The sequence below is a fragment of the Taeniopygia guttata genome, chromosome 1A (assembly GCF_048771995.1).
Source record: "Taeniopygia guttata chromosome 1A, bTaeGut7.mat, whole genome shotgun sequence".
In the NCBI taxonomy this organism is placed as follows: domain Eukaryota; kingdom Metazoa; phylum Chordata; class Aves; order Passeriformes; family Estrildidae; genus Taeniopygia; species Taeniopygia guttata.
This window is the reverse complement of record NC_133025.1, coordinates 40,386,759-40,406,744: the sequence shown is the minus strand read 5'-3', so window position 1 is coordinate 40,406,744 and position 19,986 is coordinate 40,386,759. Positions and strand designations below refer to the sequence as shown.

General features: G+C 35.7%; 1 long non-coding RNA gene across 2 annotated transcripts in view; it reads left to right on the top strand.

The window, feature by feature from the left end:
- LOC140682189 (uncharacterized) overlaps nucleotides 1-19,986 on the top strand; it is a 131,211-nt gene that overhangs the window by 78,589 nt on the left and 32,636 nt on the right. The gene's annotated exons all lie outside the window — the stretch shown is intronic.

Here is a 19,986-nt window from a genome sequence, read left to right as displayed (position 1 = left end):
CTGAAGCTGACTTTCTGCTCTGACAGGCTGTTCTGCACTGAGATGGTTTTTTCAGTCCTGTGCAATCTGCTGATGCTATAAGATTAAGCTATAAATCCTGCCTGAGCAGCTGCTACCTAAAGAACTGACCACAAAATGAACATTGTATATCACTTAATTTGGTAATTTGTATGTCTGCTTACATTAAAGCCCCATTTACATACAGGTTAACTCAAATTTGAATCAGACTATTTAAAAAATAATATGACATTCCTGATATCCAAAAGCCATCAAGGATCCTGCGGAGATCCTTCAGAGACTACACAGCTTTAATATTCCCTCCAGTTTTTGGGGGAAGAGGTGGTGCAAAACCAATCTGAGTCAAAGCAACCAAAAATTACAGGAGAAAGTTTGCTTTCTTGCAGTACATTTTGGTCTTTTGTGTTCAATTGCTATATGGGTAATGTGAGTATGAGGTTATCTTGACAGTTTCACTGAATGTTCAGACTTGAACACCATGAATTACTGCTGTTTCTCATGGAAGAGTATATCATTTTTCAGATATTGTATATACTATGGAGTTGCCATTTTAAAAATGCAACTGTTTTAAAAACACAATCAGGATTTTGCCACAAATGATAAATTACTATCTAAAGCTAAGTGAACTTGTTCTGTGATAATCCTTTAAGATCAACAGCTGCCTGGCTGTCTGGTTTACACTGGCTAAAGAAAACTAAATACAAATATATATTGTTCATTATTATAATTGCAGACAAAGGAAGCAAATCTGTCCTTCTTTCTGGAAAACAAAATAAATTTGTGGCAAGGACCAGATTTATTTACAACTGAAGCAATCACAAGGATAGTAATAAAATAAGTCTTGTAAACAGTGCAATTATTCTGTTTATTGTAAACTTGACATTGCATTTGGAATGAACTCCTGAGAGAGTTCCCTTCCCTTCCACAACTAGTGAGATGGATGTTTCCACACATAAAATGAAAGCCTCTGTCTTTGTGTAGTGCATGTATGTTTGGGTGTGGGTGGGTGTACTCAGTTCCTGGTACAGAAACAAGTGGGTTAAAAAGCAATGATTTTAAACTAAGTAAACAAAATGTTCAACAGAAGAAATTCATATGTAAACTCATAAATATATAGCTATATTTAATCTGAAAAATAAGACAATTTCAGGTAAGTTTTTGACTAAAAATAAGCAACAAAATTGTGGGATATTCAGAGCTTCGACTGTATGAATATTGAGGCAACCAATTTTTCTTTAGTTGCACCTGTATAAATACTAGAGTGTGTCAAAATAACTGAAGAAAGAGAGATAGAAAGAAGAAGAACATAACAAAAATTATAAATTATCTTTATTGCCTTCTTAATGTGCGAGGCACAGATGGACCAACTGTGCTCAAGAAACAGAGTTCATAAATATGAACATACTGAAAAGAAAGTTGAATGGGCATTTCATCAATTCCTCAGCATTCTCCTCTGAGATATTATATGTTTCTCCTTGGGTTTCCTGCAGCTTTGAATGGGATTGTGATGATAATCAGTGGTAAGGGCCTATAGCTGCAGGATTGTTTAACGGAAAAAATAACTCAGACTTACTATAGATTTCTTTAGCCTAAAGCAGGCAGCAGCAACCTGAAGGAAGTCAGCATAAGCCAGTCATGCTGTCAGAAACCTGCTTTGATCCAGAAGCAGAAATGCATGAGCAATTCAGCAATCCAGTCTCTACCCAGGATCAAAATACTAATAATATAGGAATATTTTGGAGGAATTTCTAGGTTATTATTTTGTTGTTTGATAGCCCAAGTATCTTGGGCAATTAGAAATGTATATCAAAAATATATTTTCATCTCTGGCTCCAACTCAATGACAAGAACCATTAGACAAATTTTTAAAGTATCAAACTTTTTTATTTTGTCTGATAGCTTTCAAAAAGATGCTTCCAAATATTTAGAAATACAAACAAATATATTAATGAATTAAACTCTGGAATTGCCACTTCTCCTTTCATTTCTTGTTTTGGTAGACAGATGTGTATATCTCAAACTCAGATATCACCTCTGTTGACTGCATGATTGCAAAAATCAGGCAATAGAAAAGGATCTACTGAGATGAGGTCCAAAACCTCTAACCTCCATCTGAGTTATAGCAACTTTTTGGAGTGAATTCAAGAATCCATCACATCTGTGAAAAAATTGTCCCAGTTGCTATTTGCCTTCTTAAAAAAAATTTATTTCTAGCTAGTTAAATAGAATGTGTTTTCACATAGTGAAAACATAGTGATGGCTGCAAATTGCAATTATGCTTGAGGCAATGAAATTTTATGGGAGTCAGTTAAAAAAACATAATATTTGAAATTATGTTACTATCCTAGGCAGCTACATCTCTGTGTATTACTAGTTGTCATGATTGAGTTCTTTGAGTATAAAAGCCTTAGAACGAGAACATTCCTCTGCTATATGGCCCAAGAAGAAAAGAACTCTGATCCCAGCATCACTTCTCTGTGGAAATACAAATAAAAATACAGTCACAACAGGAATGAAGAATAATGAGAAAGAGACATTTAAATACTTCAGCAATATTGCAAAAATAAAGAGGTACACCAACTATTTTGTACTTTACCTTACTATCCTATATGTGCTTGAAAATTACTTGTTTCCTCTGTAAATATAAATGAATCAATTTTTCTTCAGTTTTTCATGATTTCTCCCCCCTTGGTTTGCCTTTTAGGACTGATGTAAGTGCAGCTGTGGTTTTTTAAGAGGTGTTTATGCCATTTTTTGCACACAGCTCATCCATCACTCTCCGCTTAGATACAGCAAGAATTCAAAATGCAGCCTGACTGGCACAGCCTTTTGCTGTGAAGTGGCTTGGCTGGACCTTGAGCATCAGTGTGTCACCAACAGTGCATTCCTGGGATGAATGTTGCGGTTTCTCCCATCTTCCAGAGCATGCCAAAGATCAGAAATACTAATGCTTACTTATGCTGTAGTGAAAGCAGAGATTCATGCTGGAATAACACCACTTCATATACACTACAGGTCATGCAGGGGCTCTGTTTCAGGTGTCATCTTTGGTACAAAATATTTTTCTTTGCACGAACTTATTGTTACTAACTCTTCCAAAGGTAACAGTCTCTGCTAACATATAAATTATTTATCTTTAATATACGAGACCATCTCTCTGATTAAATCCTGGATTCAGATATTTCATGAAAAATATATATTATCAGTTGTTTTCATCTGCTGCTCAACAAGCCAACTAAGTGTGTCCAGATAGAGTTGAGTCTGTTACTGGTTTACTTTTATTAACTCCTGCTTTATGCTGATTGGGAGCTACGGTTTTAGTTTGTATCTAAAATGTCAATTCATGAAATTATCCCTTCACCTTTGTGAAGTTTGAAATGTACACATATATATATGTATGTATGTATGTATGTATGTATGTGTATATATATGTATGTATGTATGTATGTATATATATATATATATGTGTGTATGTATGTATGTATGTATGTATATATGTAGTACCAAATTCATATTATCAACATGACAAGGCAAATTCTGTCCGCCGAAGTTATTGGATATTAAAATCAACCCAGAATCATTCCACAATGAACACTACTTTTCACATCTGCATACTTCATAGCAAGAAATAGGCAAAACTTTATCTGTATTTCCTCCTCTCTTTCTAACCTAGGTTTACATTAGTAGTGAGAAAGAAAAAAATAACCAGTAACTAAAAAGTCTGATCAGTTAACAATATAGAATTGCAAAATATAATTTTCAAAAATATAATTTTCATTAATTTGAGATAATTGCAATGATAGCATAATTTTTTTTAAACAAGGGAGGGGGGAAAGAGAGAGAAATCGGCTTTAAGTTCCTTTACTATTTAACAACTAGTGGGAAGCCTCATGAGGGTACCAGACACAAGCCAATGGACGTGTAAGCTCCAGATTGTTTTTCTCAGGATGGAATTTCAAGTTTAGCTCAGTACTGGATGAGCTTTATTTCACCTCTGCTTACAAAGGTGACAATTTCATAATCACTCCATTTGGAAGTTAGATTGTCAATGCATCTTGATGTTTTAAACATGCATACTGGGCCTCAAGTGCTTTCTCCAAAATAGAAATTTGTGGATGGCAGTCTTAAATAGAAAAACATAAGATTTTTATTTTTTTAAATCAGAACTCAGACACAGTAAATTAGAGACGAACAAGTGTTACAAGATTTTCTGGTCTCTAGCAAATGATTTGAGTCTGTTGAAGCTCAGACCAAGAAGTCTGGAGTTTGAAATCTAACCCTAAGTGCTCCAGCATAATTCCAGGATACTAATAAATATGCTTGTTGTCACACAGGAAGTGTCTGAACAAAATCTTCTATCTAGATAAGACTAATTAGAAACAACAGCAATATTTATGACAAAGTCATGAAAATAAGTTAGAAAAAAATCTAGAATGTGGCTTAATTTTGTGACATTTACCTTATTGTGATTTTATCACAGAATAAGTATGGGATAGTGTTTCCTGCATTTACGCAGGCGGAGTTGGTATGCTCTACACTGCTGGTGTGAACCAGACATTACAAAGTAACCTAAACAGGTACCTGTAAAGAGGAAAGAAAAGTAGAAAAAAATCCTCTTTTTTTGAGTGATCGATTAAGTTTAAGGTAATCAACTAACTTCACATCAAAGAAATATTTTGCATTGTGTTACCGTGGTGCTTTTTACCCAAGAGCTCAGAAAGCTGGATTTATTATATCAACAAACTGTAGAGCTTGAGGAGAAAACTGTCTGAGAAACAGGCCTAGCATGCCTCTTCCCCAGCTGTTATCTCTGAACCAAAGCACTTCAAATAGTGATAGTTGTCTCGCTCCTGAGCACTAAATGTGTGGTAATACATTGAAAAATCATTTCAATAGAGTACATTGCAAAGTGATTTCTGCATCCTCAAAGTTAAACAATAAAATGTAATCCATGTTCTCTTGGTCTCAGAGTTAGTGAGCTTTGAAAAATGTTCTAACAAAAAAAAAGGAAAGGGGTAACAGATATTTTATAATGTTCAAAGAAAGAACACCCATGAAAGAAGAGGCTACTACAAAGCTGATTGAGCTATAAATCTGCAAGTAATTACACAACAATTAATTTCAGAGCTTGACAACAAATCATCCTAAGTAGAGGAGAAATGCAAAAACTTTTGCATTTGGCCTGTGGAAAAAAATTTAAGCATTTAGAATAGCAGAGATGACACAGAACAAGAATAAATATATTAGAATTTGGGGGAGTGTTTTCTTTGATTGAAGGATTTAGTCTTCTCTGTTCTGTATACATCTAAAAACATATCTTCATTAAGGAGCATTGAAAACTTCAGGGATATTCTATTCCATATTCTTGAATTTAAGACTTTTAAAACTTTTTTCTAGAGTGCAGTAGAATAAATCTGTGGCCTAACTTTAATATCTGGCACTAACCTGCCAGATAAGTGCTTAGACAATTTCTTCTTGAAAGAGAAGGTAATCACAAACCAGAATATGTCTATGAAGTTTACTTACATATATTCAGATTTAATCGCTCATCTCCGATTGCTTTACTTCACTTTCTACATAAAGTTTCAGAATATTTCAGTTTTGAAGAAGTCCTGAACTATATCTGTATCTTGGCTACCTTAGGATTTAAAATTTAACAGAAACGTGTGTTTGTCCTATAGTATGGAAATGGTTCAACATCATGATTTCACTATACATGCCACTTGAACTGGTTGCCCAGCAAAAACCCTCCTGTAATCCTACCCAGGATTGCCAGCATTCAGCCAATTTACCAGTGGGGACATTTTTGGTTGTTTGGTTTTTTACATTGTCAAATATGTATATTTTAAAATATACTTTGCATATATATATATATATATATATATATGTCTGTATATAAATCCATTACTTCCGCCAGCAGCTCTGCAACAAGTACTACTGTGTTTTCTGTTGCCTATATCTGGGAAACATAAATATGAAATTACACTAAGATAATCACTAGAGATTGAAGTGCTAGATATCTTTCCTGGCACTGACAACTGGGCATGTCACTTGACTTGGTTATGGGTCAGAAAGACAGAAACAGAATTGTCTGAGACTCAGCTGGATGCACCAGTGTGAACTCTGAAACTACAGATCTCTCCAGCATTTCCCTTAATTTCAGCCAACTTCGTAGACAACTAGTCTTGGAGAGAACCAGGTTGGGCAATTTTGATTTACTGTCTGCCAGAGATATGTTTCTTTATATGAACTTGATCCTATGGGACTTCTTTTTTCCATTTAGTGTTGTTTCACATTTTGGGGGCTGTTTCATGAAGAGGTATTTATGAAGGTGGATAGAATCAAAAGACTCTTGTTCCCTTCTCTTGTTCCCTTCTTTCCTTTATCCTTAACATTCTTTATTGATAATTTATCTTAGGGGTTTTATTATACATTAACTATATTTTGCTTCTAAATAAATACTTATTTAAGAAAAAAAAAAAAAGTAGGAAAATAAATCTTTGGGCAATTATTTACTGTCTAAGTCTCTATCATTTCCCTTACCTCTCCACATAGATTGTTGATTTCACTCAATTAAATCAGAAAATTTGCATTTGATTACCTCTGTTTCAGTTGAGTTGTACTTAACACATATACTTAAGAAAAAAAAATGTTGTTTTGAAGTTATTACTGCTGCTTCTGATCATCTTAGCACAGCCTGGGGCCTGCCTGCCTATGACATAAATTCAAATAGTCTGACAATCTCTGTGGAGCTGACAGTAGTAACCTTAAATAACTTCCTCCACTGTTGTTGCAAAAGAGAGACAGCCTCCTTGATCAGCTTTGTGTTGACTAGAAAGTCACCTTACTTCAAAGGCGAGGCATGGGAAGATTGCTGTAAATCACTGCAACAGCTGAAAGGAGGTGTATTAAAAGATCTACTTGCAAATTTTCTTAAGCTATACCTTCTATAATTATTCTTACAGATGTATGCTACTCAATATATGTATCTGAATCACAGTTTCAGGGAGGAAAACCTTTCTAGTTTGCTAGTAATGTCTAGATTTGTTGATCTGTATTCCTGGTTTATGATTTTCTCACAGTATATATCATCTACTGTATGACAGATACTCAACTACAACTAGAACTTTAATCTGTGTAGGTATTTATTTTCCTTGAAACACACAGAGATCCTCTTTCTCACACCTTTCTTGATCAAACTGAGATGTCTGAGCAAAGAAAGCAGGGAAAGAAGCCATCAGAGGACTTAAGGGTATCTTCAGTTTTGGCATAAGGCAACATTTCTTTCTGAGAACAAATAACTGTTGTTCCTGACCCAGTGCTGGAACCCTAGCTTCTTGTCTGCTATGTGTCTTCTATACTTGGTTCTACTAGCACATTTTTTAACCTTTGACTAGTTTTCCCTAGCTGGGAAACTGAAGATATATAAGCAAAGACAGACTGGGTAATCAAATGCATAGTTGTAGTGCATAATCAGTCTACATATGAAAGGCTATATTTCACCTGTCCTTAGCTGGGGCAGTAGTTTTGCTGCGAGACACTGACAAAACAAGTGTATGTTATTGTTTGAGGGGACTCTGAGAGGTAAGGAATCATAAAATGAATCTAGCAAAATAATAGTGTCATGTGCATTATTGCAAGAGTCAAGGCACAGGATCAAAGGCTTAGGAAAAAACAAAGTTTGACAAAAAAGGATCAGTTGGGAGTAAGGGTCACAGTCAAACAGGAACAAAGGAATAAAGAGCAGAAGAAAACATCTGCAAGCCTTGTTTGTGGGGAGGGAGAAGGAAGTAGGAAGAGGGAGGAACTTTCCACATGCTTGCCCTCAGAGGTTTGCGTACATTTGTGTACTCCAAATTGTTTGAACCTGATTTATAAAATAGTTAAAATAGTTGCATTTCAGAGATAATGAACATCACAGATGACCTCTCCAGAGGGATTTCCCGTCTCTTTATGGATAGGGGGAAGAGAACCTGTTCAACACAAGAATATAAAGACCCTTAGGAGTTTTAAACACCTAACTCTCATAACTTTTGTGAGATGTGTTGTATCTATGCAGACCTGTGAAAGTCTTCTTATTTCCCTTCTAGCTTCTCATCTCTATCTCTGTGTGTGGCTCCACAAAATAGAGAGGGCAGGATTGCCAAAGAGAGATACAGAGAAGGCAGATTAATGTGGAGTGAACAGCACCAGACTTGCTCTTACACCTGGCAGAGGTTCAGAGTAATAAGTACCAACCTGGACAATGACTGAGCACTCAGTGCCAGTGCAGAATTCACCTTATTGCCTTACTGCCCTTAATCATCTTAGGATGGGCTGCAGAAAGCCACTGCAAACCTAGGGACACCTTAATTGATACCAGTAGTCACACCTGCAACCACCTTTCATTCCCATGACTTCAAGCCAGAAAGATACCTTCTGCTTAGTAAATCAGTGGTAAGGCTTTCATTTTATAACAATTGCTTTCATAAAACTAACTTCAGATAAGCAAGGCCAACTTTCCTAGGCTTCCTCTATAGCCAGTGATGTGAAAAATGTTGGTTAGGAATTTTCTTTAATATCTGTATTTATGAGACTGTCACTTTCCATTAATATGAAAGTTCCCTGTGCAGAAATATTCTTTTTATCAATGTAGAATATTGCTGCTTCCTTATCTTGCCACACTCATTTCCTGCCGAAGATGTTAGCAGCTGTAAATTGGTACATCTCTGTGAACAGGAATTAGAAGGTATTATATAATTCACCTTTTGACCTTTGGTAATGCATCACGAAAACATCCTTTAAGTGTGTTCTTGCACACAAGGAGTTAGGATACACAGAAAATGTTTAGCAGGTAGAAATAAGGCAGAAAATATTCTATGAAAGGAATAATTCTTAACACCCCCTCTTGCATGATGATATGTTTTTTACAATGAATTTTTTGCTACTTCTAATATTTACTTGGATATATTTTTGTTCAACTGCTCCTCAGATAATACTATATTTCTATTTATGACTAATGTGGTATTTAACGTATTGCCATTTACTCATCAAAGACCTGGGTCTGCAGTATTCTCACCCCTGTAAATTTTTGGGCTAATTTAATTCCTTACTATATGAGTCTTCTGCAATATAAATGCTCCTAATGCTTTCAGTTGTTTCCAGTGTTTTGTAAACAAAGGTGAAAGAGTAAAACCAGCACATGATCTTTCAAAGATGGGACATTAAACACAAAATAAGAAAGATATTTTCTTCAGACTCTGACTCAGACTTGTGAAACTTGTTTTCCCTCCAGCACGGCATAAATGGGTGTTAGTTATGGTCATCAAAATAATAACGAAAGAGTAAACTCTCCTATGAAATTGGGGAACAAACAATGCAAAGAAGTTTTATACTGGGAAAGACTGAAAAGTGAAACAGATTTGTCAAGGGCAGTGGAAGATTTGTAATCCCTTCAGTTTTAATCCTTCTTCAGTTTGATGACTGTACAACATGTTTTAGACCAAAATTTGTTGACCCAGAAACAGTTTGATTTTTGCAGTGTGTTAACATTGTCTAAGGGCCAAATTCTCACCCAGATGCTCAGTGACTCCCCATCCCAGCATGAAGTGAGGAGAAACCAGAAGTAAAAGCTTTCACATGGAGATAATGACACGTAGATCACTTACCAATTACTGTGCTGGGCAAAACTAGCTGAGCTTGAGGAAGACTAATTTAAATTTAAATTGTTTCCAGTTAAAATAGATTAGGGTAGTGAGAAGTAAAGGCAAACAACTTAAAACAACTTTCCTCCCCAGTCTCCCAGGCTCAGCTTTGCTCCGTCACTTCCAACTCCTCCACACACCTCAACAGTGACACAGGATGGATGAGGAGATGAGGGTCAATATGTAATAATTCCTCTCTTCTGCTCCAGCATGGATTCTCCACTTGAGTGTCAGCTCCTGCAGTATCTCTGCCCAGTTCATTGCACAGATTGCAATGAATAGCTGCTCTGGTGCCCAGAGAATCTCCACAACCATACCCTCTTTCTCCTTTTCCTCTAATCTTGGTGTTTCCTCAGTTGTTCTTGAGTCTTTTGTTACATCATCCTCCTCTCTCTGGTCAGGAATTTTGCCTTTTGTCAAGTTTTTTCTCAGAGGTACCACCAGTTTCACTGCTGGGCTCAGCTGTGATGTGCAAAGGGTTTGGCACAGAGAGACACTGCCCTCATCCCACAGAGGTCTCCTCTGCAGCCCCTCACTGTCAGCAACTGCATGTCTACATACTTTTAACATGAGAAGGGGGCATGTCTACACACTTTTAACATGAGAAGGGGGCAAAATCCAAATCAAAATCGAATCGCTGGTATTCAAGTTTGAGAACAAACACTATGACATTAAAATTTTGTCTTTGTTAGTAATATGCACCAAGTGTTCTCATCAAAGCAAGTTCCAACTACCAACGAGTCACTGCTTCGACCCAGAACTTGCAACTACTTGTACGACTGATCTGAAGCCTCTTCAGAACCTGCGACATAGAAACCATATTTTATGGAAGACAAAGTCAAAAGTGAAAATTAGTCTCTGAAATTAAACACAAATCCCACTTTAAGGCTTGGAAATGTTTCAGATTCATGTGGTTTTGTCTGAACAACAGTTCACTGTAAATGTCACCTATTTGGAAAAGTCACGAAGTTTCAATTTCTGCATTTTAATATCTTTCATAAAAATTTCTGTAGAGAATTTGACTTACTGTTTGAAATATACACACAGAAATTAAAATACAAACATTTTATGACACAGTTAAAATAGGTATTTGTATATTTGGAATATATCAACAGCATAGTGTGTCATGTTGCCCTTGAACAGTGTAATATGAAGATGCAGCCTGGATATCCTTAATCATGGTAACACTGCTTTATAAATATGTTAATAAGTATTAAATCCTGTGTAATGTATATATGGAAAACAGGCTTTTTGAGACATGCAGGGTCATTTCTGCATTGCAAATCATCTCGCACAGGTAGAACTATCACTAAGCTCTGCTTTTCATGACAGCAGGCTCAGCTTCATCTTCTGCTTGAAAAATTCTAATAACATTTATCCTTGCAATAAGCTTTCAGCTATATCAGGGAGACATGTCCTTTTATTAACTTCTACTGAAGCTTAAGAAATCACCATGGAAGGGTAAAAGGAGACCAAATATGAGAAATATTTTAATGATCTAGTAAGCAGACTCTCATCTTAAGAAGTTGCCATCATGTTCCACCAATATTTGCCAGATACTCCAAGGATTCATTGGAACAAAAATTGGAGTTTTGTAATACTTCACCTAGCAGAATTGCCTTTGATGGCCTTGAATTAAATGATGGCTTTTTCATGCCTCCTAATGAGGTTTTCGTTATTAAAGAAACGTTTCTCTGCTTCAGGTTAAGTCCTGTGCCCAGAAATAGAAAGCCACTTCTTACCTCCTGTGCCCCAAGCAAAGTAAAACTCATCAGGCAAATTCTCAAGGAAGGAATAAAAATAGGTCAAGCACAGACAGGATGGTTTCTAATTCCACCTTGGAATATCTTATTTCTATTATTTATTTAGAAAAGTGAGAGGACAATACAGATGATATATCTGTGGAATAAGTCAGAAGAAATGTGATAACTGGGAACTTTACTTAAAATTCAAAGAAAAGTTAAAATGATACATCATGACTACTAAAGCTAACAAAAAAATCTGTTGTGTTCTGTGACATGCAAAAGCAATCTGTTCTATATGAATAACACACTTAACACCAAAAAAACTTAGCCATCTGACAGTATATAATTCATATAATTAATCACTTTCCATCATATTTAGCATATAACTTTTTTTCATGTGTTTGTCTGTCAAGTCTGCATACAGAGGATCTCCTCAGGAGATACCTCTGCAATAATGATGGAATCAGATATTTTTTACCCATGCCCCCTGAACTTTGCAAAAGGGCTGCTGATAGACAAAAAACTAACCAGATCCAGAGAGATGTCAATTTCTTCTCCAGGATTCACAGGGAAAATGTATAACCTGTGGTTAATTTCCTTCTACCCTGATTTTCCCACTACCAATATGTTTGCAACTAGAGTTTGGTATTAGTAAAAGCTAGACGCTGACAGCACTTCTGTGGTAAACACTAAATGGAAGAAGTTTTGGGTATGAATCCCATACAACAAAGCATCAGCAACAACAAAAAATGCGCACACATTTAAGTGGAAAAATATGTTTCCCAGTATATGAAAACTGCATCAAGGCTGCAAGCTGAAAAAGGTGTAGACCAATGAAAAGAAGGATGTAGCTGAGAAAATTGAATCAGCATACCACCAAAAAAAGACTAGTTTATGAAAGCCAGGTAGTTGAATATATGGAGAATATCAAACGGGAAGTTAATATGGAATTTTCTTCTGAATGAGAACTAAAAGTGAGGAAACAGAGGAGATCATAAATCTATTGACCCTCAAAAATAATTTTACAGAGTTGTTTTTGCCAATCATTATGCATAAAAATATGGACAATTTCTGCTTTGAGATGTCACAAGCTGAACATTCAGGAAAATAAATTGCACAACATAACTTTTGTATAAATCCATAACATTGTACAAAACTAAGGAAGACAACTTAAAGAACTCATTTTTGGGTTAAATAAATCATTGAATGGGAGGGCTCTAATACTATGTTAGGGCTATATGAAAGGAGCATTCAAGTTGTCATGCAACAACTTTGCTAACCTCCCTGAAACAGAGACAACAATCAAGAGCCAGCTTATATATTAACAAAAGGAAAGCAGAGATTTATAAGGCCCTGAAGAGTTAAAACAAGCTTGATTTTGCTTTGACATACTAGAGGAATGCAACAGAACTATTTTATATAAAAACAAAGAACTATAAAGTCAAACTGGAAAGTTGCAGCAACACTTTAAATATGCATATTGGATGCCAAAAAGGAATGGAGGTGGAGAAGTTAAAATAAATAAAATGTCTTCTGTAGCAAGCTATAGAATTCTTGCCTCTGACAACTTCCCAAGGATCCCCATCTGAATACTGACACACAGTATAAACGGAAAATAGCCCTTGTTATCCTGGGCTGTGGTTTACAGAAGAATCAATAAAACTAAAGGACAATAGAAGTGCAATTACCCCATTAATCCACAGGACCAAATTCAACAGCCAAATATCCTCTTTGTAAACATCCTAATGAATTTTCAGGACAATTTAAACTGTGAGAGTTGATTTCAGGATGAATTAATTTTTGGAGAAATTTTGAGACCTTTCACTGTCACCTATTTTGGATGCTTACTGTCTAGTTCTGAAGTGAAGAGAGGGACAGATTTGTTTTTATTTCATATAAGGCAGATAGTAAACCATGTTTTCTTCTTTTAAAAAGAGATAAATTTCTTCCCAGGGTAATAAAAATTCTCTGTGAACTTTGATCTTCCTCTCAGAGAGTGTAAACAGATGCATGCTTATAAAAATGTGAGTCAAGATAGAGTTATACAGTAGTGCTGTGTCACTGGTCCGTTGCTACAATCTTTCTTTTTTTTGTATAAATTGTATATTTTCAGTATAATTAGGTTGGGTGCAGGGCCCAAGATCCTTCCTTACACTTCTGTAAATCAGAGTGGAGAAGCGATTATAAAACTAGAAAACTAACATCAGAACTGCGTGTCTCATCTCCATCTTTGACTCAGGAACACCTCGCATGCATACACACAGACGTACATGAATAATGAGTAATTGCTATAAAAAGCAAGCAAGTGGCCTTTTCTATTTTCTCAATCTAATGTAGGAAGTTTTAGAAGACCTTGAGAACTTGGCCTACAGAAAAATAAGGCATAAATCTGCTAGGCAGATATGAATATATGCAATATAATGCCTTTTAAGGACTTGGGAAATTCTTTTCATTGATCTGACCTCAAGAGGGTCAGAATTGTTATCTCCTGGCAACGGAACAAGACTGTGGTCTTGGGTTTTGAACAAGAAAGAACTTCTATGATGAAACAGACAAGACTTGGACAGCATAGATTTCTCCTGAGCTAAAATGTGTATCAAGCTCTTGGCTATTCACATAAAGCTTGTTAATGATGGAGACTCCTGGAAGTTTTCGGAAATTTCACGGCTTGAAGACCTCCACCTATAGTCTATTAAATTTCTAATATGAGAACTGCTTCTCACTGTTGTCAACCCTAACTGTGATTCTAAGTCAGTATCAACAAAGAATGAAATAAAAAATTATCACTTATACAGGCTTATTTATGCAGTCTTTGAAGGAAGTAACTGCATCTGCAACTGCCTCTCTGTTTGGATACATGCCACAGGAAAAGTGAGTCAAAGAAAATGAAATATTCTGGTCAGTCGCCTTCTGCAAGTGTTCCATGATTCTTTTTTTGTAGACATAGAGGAGGTTACAACACTGTCAGCTCTGCTGGCATGACTAAGATTGATATAAATGGGGAGGTAAGGCCCAGAAGTCATAGTAAAAACGTTTTTTTTACTTGTACATGTAGTTTACATATCTACTGAGACTTTTCTCCACTTTATCGTGCAACCATCCCCTTGGACTGGCTCAGAATATTCTCTTTCCATACAACAGGGTTACCTCTGAGCCACTGAATTTCCTCATTTTTTCTTCCTTTCTTATGATCGTTGGACAGAAAAAAAATATTTGAGCCTTTGCAATTTTGTTACCACTAAAACATTGTTCTCATTTTAAAAGCATACGTGGCACAGACTTGGGAGGAGGAGAGCTAAAATTCCTACCTGCAGTTTAAATATCCTGTTAAAGGAAGAAACATTGGTATTTAGTATTTAGTAGGAATATCATCTGATGTAAATAACTTTGCAGACAACTATTGACTCTTTATATTCCTTTTCTGATGCTGGAAATAAAATAGACCCACTCTGAATTGCTTTTTTTATTCTGCTGGTGTTCTGATAGGTAGATGCCATTCAGTTTCATATTGGACACCATCACCCACAATAAAAGTATAAATATGTTCTTTGATACATATCTAACATTTAAATGAAGATTAATTTGGATAGTGATTAGCAACTTTTACCAAGAATGAGAAAGCAAGGTGGGTGGACGTATTTTTATGCAGCCTCTAGGGAGGGAAGTAACCCTGTGCTATCCCAGTGTTTCTAGGTACATCTGTGATATCTCTCAGCACTCTATATTTCAGGAAGTCAGCCTGTTTATGAAGTTATTGTAAGGTAGCAGCAGGCATAAGTAAAACACTGCTAATACAGTACTTGGCCAAAAGTAGCCTCCCCTGTAGGAGTTTGTTTATAAATTGCTTTGGTCCACTTGACAAGGTCAAATCCATTCTCTTAATGATGAATCTCATCTGTTCTGGTGCAGAAAGAAATGTTTTCTTTCACTTCTACGTGTGGTAAGAGCTCATTCATCTCTGTATGTTCTAAAGGGAAATCTAGCTACATCAGAGAGAGAAGGAGTATTCAGAGGGCAACTGATGGCCAGGAAGATATATTGAATTCACTTTCCTGGGACAGACATTCAAATGGTAACAAGTGATAGAAAACAGCTCTATATTTCAGCATGATGTGTGCTCTTTCTCTTATGATTAAACCCCCTGTGGGCCATCTGCATTTAATGGGTTAGAACTACTTTGTAGCTGCAGTTTTTTCCTTCCAAGGCTCTTATTTATTTGAGATGAGACCAAACTGCACTCTAAAAGTGCAGCATGTAGGAAACACTGCCAAAAGAATGAGAATAAAAGGGCAAATTTATGGGCCAGTGTTGTTTTAAGCATTTAACAGTATAAATAGAAAGTGTAGATAAATGTGGACATGTAAGCGGCTGTTTATCTCAGTTACATTATTTGCCCAAATTCCAGAAGATAATTAGTCAAATTAGTTTATACAAGGATTAATGCCTCTGCACTAATGATTTAGTGTATGCATAGAACTGTTTTCACACTGAAACTAACAGCCCTCTTAATACACAACTCCCTAAAAACAAAGAAGCGTTGCTCAGTCTATCCTTGTGTCTCTAATTCAGTAAAAAGAATCAGACACAAATATGGAAACCATTGTAGTAAATCGGAAGTAAACAACTGATTTAATAATTTCCGTATTTTAAAAATACTTGAAAGGACTACCTTATAAAAAAATCATATAAACTACGTAACGTTGTTCAAGACAATTCAATTAATCATAGTAAATCTATTAAGTGTTTATTAGGGATCACATCCTACTCCCAAGTGAGATCACTGGCAATATTCCTATTAACTTCAATTAGGATTTGATCATAAGGAGATTTTTGAGTAAAGAAAATTTAATTCCTCCTTGCCAACAACGATATTTCTGGCTCTAAATATTCAATAAACTCGCTGCCAATGAGTGTATTTTCCTCTTTGCTCATTGTATATACTACTTGAGCATTTGCTAAATAATACTCACTAACTGATCTCTATCCCAGACCTTTTTCTAAAAGGCCTCCAAAATCATTTAGTATTTCATTTACCCTATGAGTTTAAGTAATATCTGACAGGTTTTTCCATATATGTGTATTTCATTATATACCAAAATGTTATTAACAGTAATGAGGAAAATCAATCTTTGTATACTAGAAGAAGAGTTTTTCTCCACCATGACTTTGAAAGAAAAATACAATGAACATGTTTTATATTTTTATTGTCCATTAAAGATCTCAGCTGTTTTCTATTTTTAATGATTAAACCAAAATAATTTCAACAAATACACCTGAGTAAATAGAGTCTTACAAAGATTTAGACACTTCTGTCTGTTTTTGAGCATGCTGTTTGACAAAGCTTCATTTTAATGATGCCCTTTTCTTCTCTGATGCACAAAAACATTATGAAAGTGTTAACTAGGATTTTTTTTCCCACATGCAAGCAGTTTGTTAATTATAATCACACTGTATTCAACCAAAACCAAGCAAATTAAGGTTTTTTAATCAAAAAAAGGCTTTACACAACTTAGTCAGTTCTCTCCATTTCAATAAAGTGCTCACTTATAGAACAGTAATAGTATCAAAAATCAAATCTTTTGCAATTACTGAATTAAAGCAGAAGACTGTCTCACTGTAATGATAGTGAGACTAGGGTAAATTGCAGTCAGTACACATAAATGGATTTTCTCACAGGAATATGAGGCAGGGAGAATCAAGCCTGTTTAAATTATTTTTTATAATTAGAGAGTGCAGAACCCAGTTTCTGAGAGATGAAGCAGACAGATATGGAGGGTTGCTATAGTCAGAACTAAAGCATAGAAAAGCACTCCTGTAACAGCATCTTGTGAACCATCAAGTTCCACTCTATAAGCCAGTCAGAAATTATGATTTTTGACCTGATCCTATAACCTACATTTTTGAAATTATGTTTTTCATGCTAACATCAATTACTTTAACAAGTATTATTTCCTATACATTGATGTATTTATTAGTCTAGTGCACTAGTTATTCCTATGGGAATAATCACTGTTATGAAATTGGGCAGTATGAGTTGAGCTGAAGTTGAGCTGTGTTGAATGTGAACCCTCACAACTATAAGGGCTCCAAACCCCTATTCTTTGAGAAGATTTTGAAGATATTCCTACCTGGTTTTGGGGTTTTTTTTCCTTATATTAAAAGTTCTTGTGTGGACTGTTTGAAAAGATTTGATGAGGAATTATGTAAATTTTATGCTGTTACTTAAACAGATTAAAAATAACTGGCAGGAACAAGACAATATCTCAAATCTATTTTATGTGGTAGTGTTGTGATACATTCCTTCATTTGCGTGCCACAGCCATATCAGTTGTCATTAGCTTGTGGTGCAAAGGAGAATGGCTGTGCTTCAAGAATTTTGTGGACTCACTGTTTCAACCATCACTGTGTTTTTGCTTTAATGTTCTGTCCTCCTGTTGCTTCAAAAATGCAGAGAAAAAACAATCTTGAAATTAATGATTAGAGATGCTTCTCCACAAAACTGCTCTTGATTTCACAGTATGTATTTATTGCAAATTACAGTCATATACCTACCAACCCTACCTCTTCAAGGTTTACTCTTTATTCTTTATATCCCTCCTTAAACCTATACTGGAAAGGTGGCAATAGAATGAGCCTGGTCCTGGTGAGGTTCAGAAGGAATGGTTTAGGCAAAAAGGGAAGGGAGGTTTTCACTGGGTTTAGGTTTCCCCCTTACTCCAGCACTGTACTCTGACGCTCCTCCCATAAGATTATTCTGTCCCCAGCCACCATACTCCCATTCACTGCACACTGCTTCATCATTCTAATACCAGCCAAATCTAAAAAGATCACTGCAGGTGAATAAGGAGTAAGCATTCTGGGAATGAGTGAACCACTTGTTATTAGGAAAGTGCTGTGGGAATGTGTTGGCTTTTGGCTGAGGTAGAGTTAACTTTCTTCATGGTGCCTGCTGTGGCTTTGTGTTTTGGATTTGTGCTGAGCACAGCTGATAACATAGAGATGGCTTTGTTATTACTGAGCAGTGCTTACACATAGCCAAGGCCTTTTCTCCTTTTCATACTGCTACCTTGGCATGGAAGTTGGGGTGCCTGGGAGCTTGGGATGTAACCCCAACAGACCAAAGGCAACATGGCATCATGATCAGTGTATAAATTGGGGGCAAGAAGGGGGGACATGTGGAGTGATACTCTTTGTCTTCTGAAGTTGCTGTTACTGTGATGGGGCCCTGCTCTCCCAGAGATGGCTGAACACCTGGCTGCTCATGGAAAGAAGTGAATTATTTCCTTGTTTTGCTTTGCTTGTGTGCATGGCATTTGCTTTCCCTATTAAACTGTCTTTATCTCAATCCATGAGTTTTCCAGCTTTCACCCTTCTGGTTCTCTCCCCAGTCTCTCTGATGTGGGAGTGAGCAAACAGCTGCATGGAGCTCGGCTGATGGCTGGGTTTGAACTACTATAGGAAAGAAATACTTCTTACAGAAAAACTTCCCCTGAAAATATTTTGAAACTAAGAAAAATAACTGGTTTTAAAGGATTCTAACTCTGATCAGTCTGATTTAACTCTGATTTTGAAACATCACAGATATGTAGAAATTTATCAATAAAGCAACTTTTGTAATTTTTGAAAAAGCCTGTAATATTTCATTTTTTGCAAAACAAAATAATTTACTTTTATCATGCTAAACTATCTCATTAAATGCACAATATAAGTTATATTTGGGAAGTTTTATACCTCAGGGCCTTACCATAAAGTTCAAAGTCAAAATAAAATGCCTTTAACATATTGAACTGGATTTTTTCAAACTTCATTGTACAAAATATTATGACAGTAAAGAAGTGAAATCAGAAATATAGTTCATATCAACTTATTCTCAGCAACAGAAGATACTTTCATTGGTATGTCCTGATGGTATGTAACCCTGTTAAACTGTAGGTAGAATTATTGTCAAACTTTTCTGACCATCTTGATCATAAGAAGGCTATCTTTAGCTGCTAAATGCACTGTTGTTCAACACTTATGAGTCTTTAAAAATCATAATATAAATAAATTTACATTTCATAAGTAAATTTACATTTGTTCAGAATTTTTTTAAAACAGTGGATTAAGATTTTCAAAAGTGAGGAATCAATCACAGGAGAAAACACAGGAGTCCATCAATAATTAGAACAATATTTCACTTTCTCTTTTAATAGGATAGGGACTCTTTTCCCAAAAGTTCTATAAATTTACTTCTCAGCATAGCATGATGATCACATATCTCAAACATTAGTTAACATGCTTGGCAGGAAGGCTATTAAATCACCTCCTTTTGTTTTTAGTGTATTTTTCCACATGTTCGAGAAGCAGTGAAAAGATTAGTTGCTTAAGAGAAGAAATCATTAAGTGATAAACTCAAAGCACAAGAACACAAATCCTGTCAAATGTGAGAGTATAATCCAGCAGAAAATAAAATCCTTTCCCTTTCACAGAAACTTGCTTAAATTATTTATGTATCTTGAAATGCCTCTTTTCTAGAATTTTCTTAGAAAACCAGAACACTA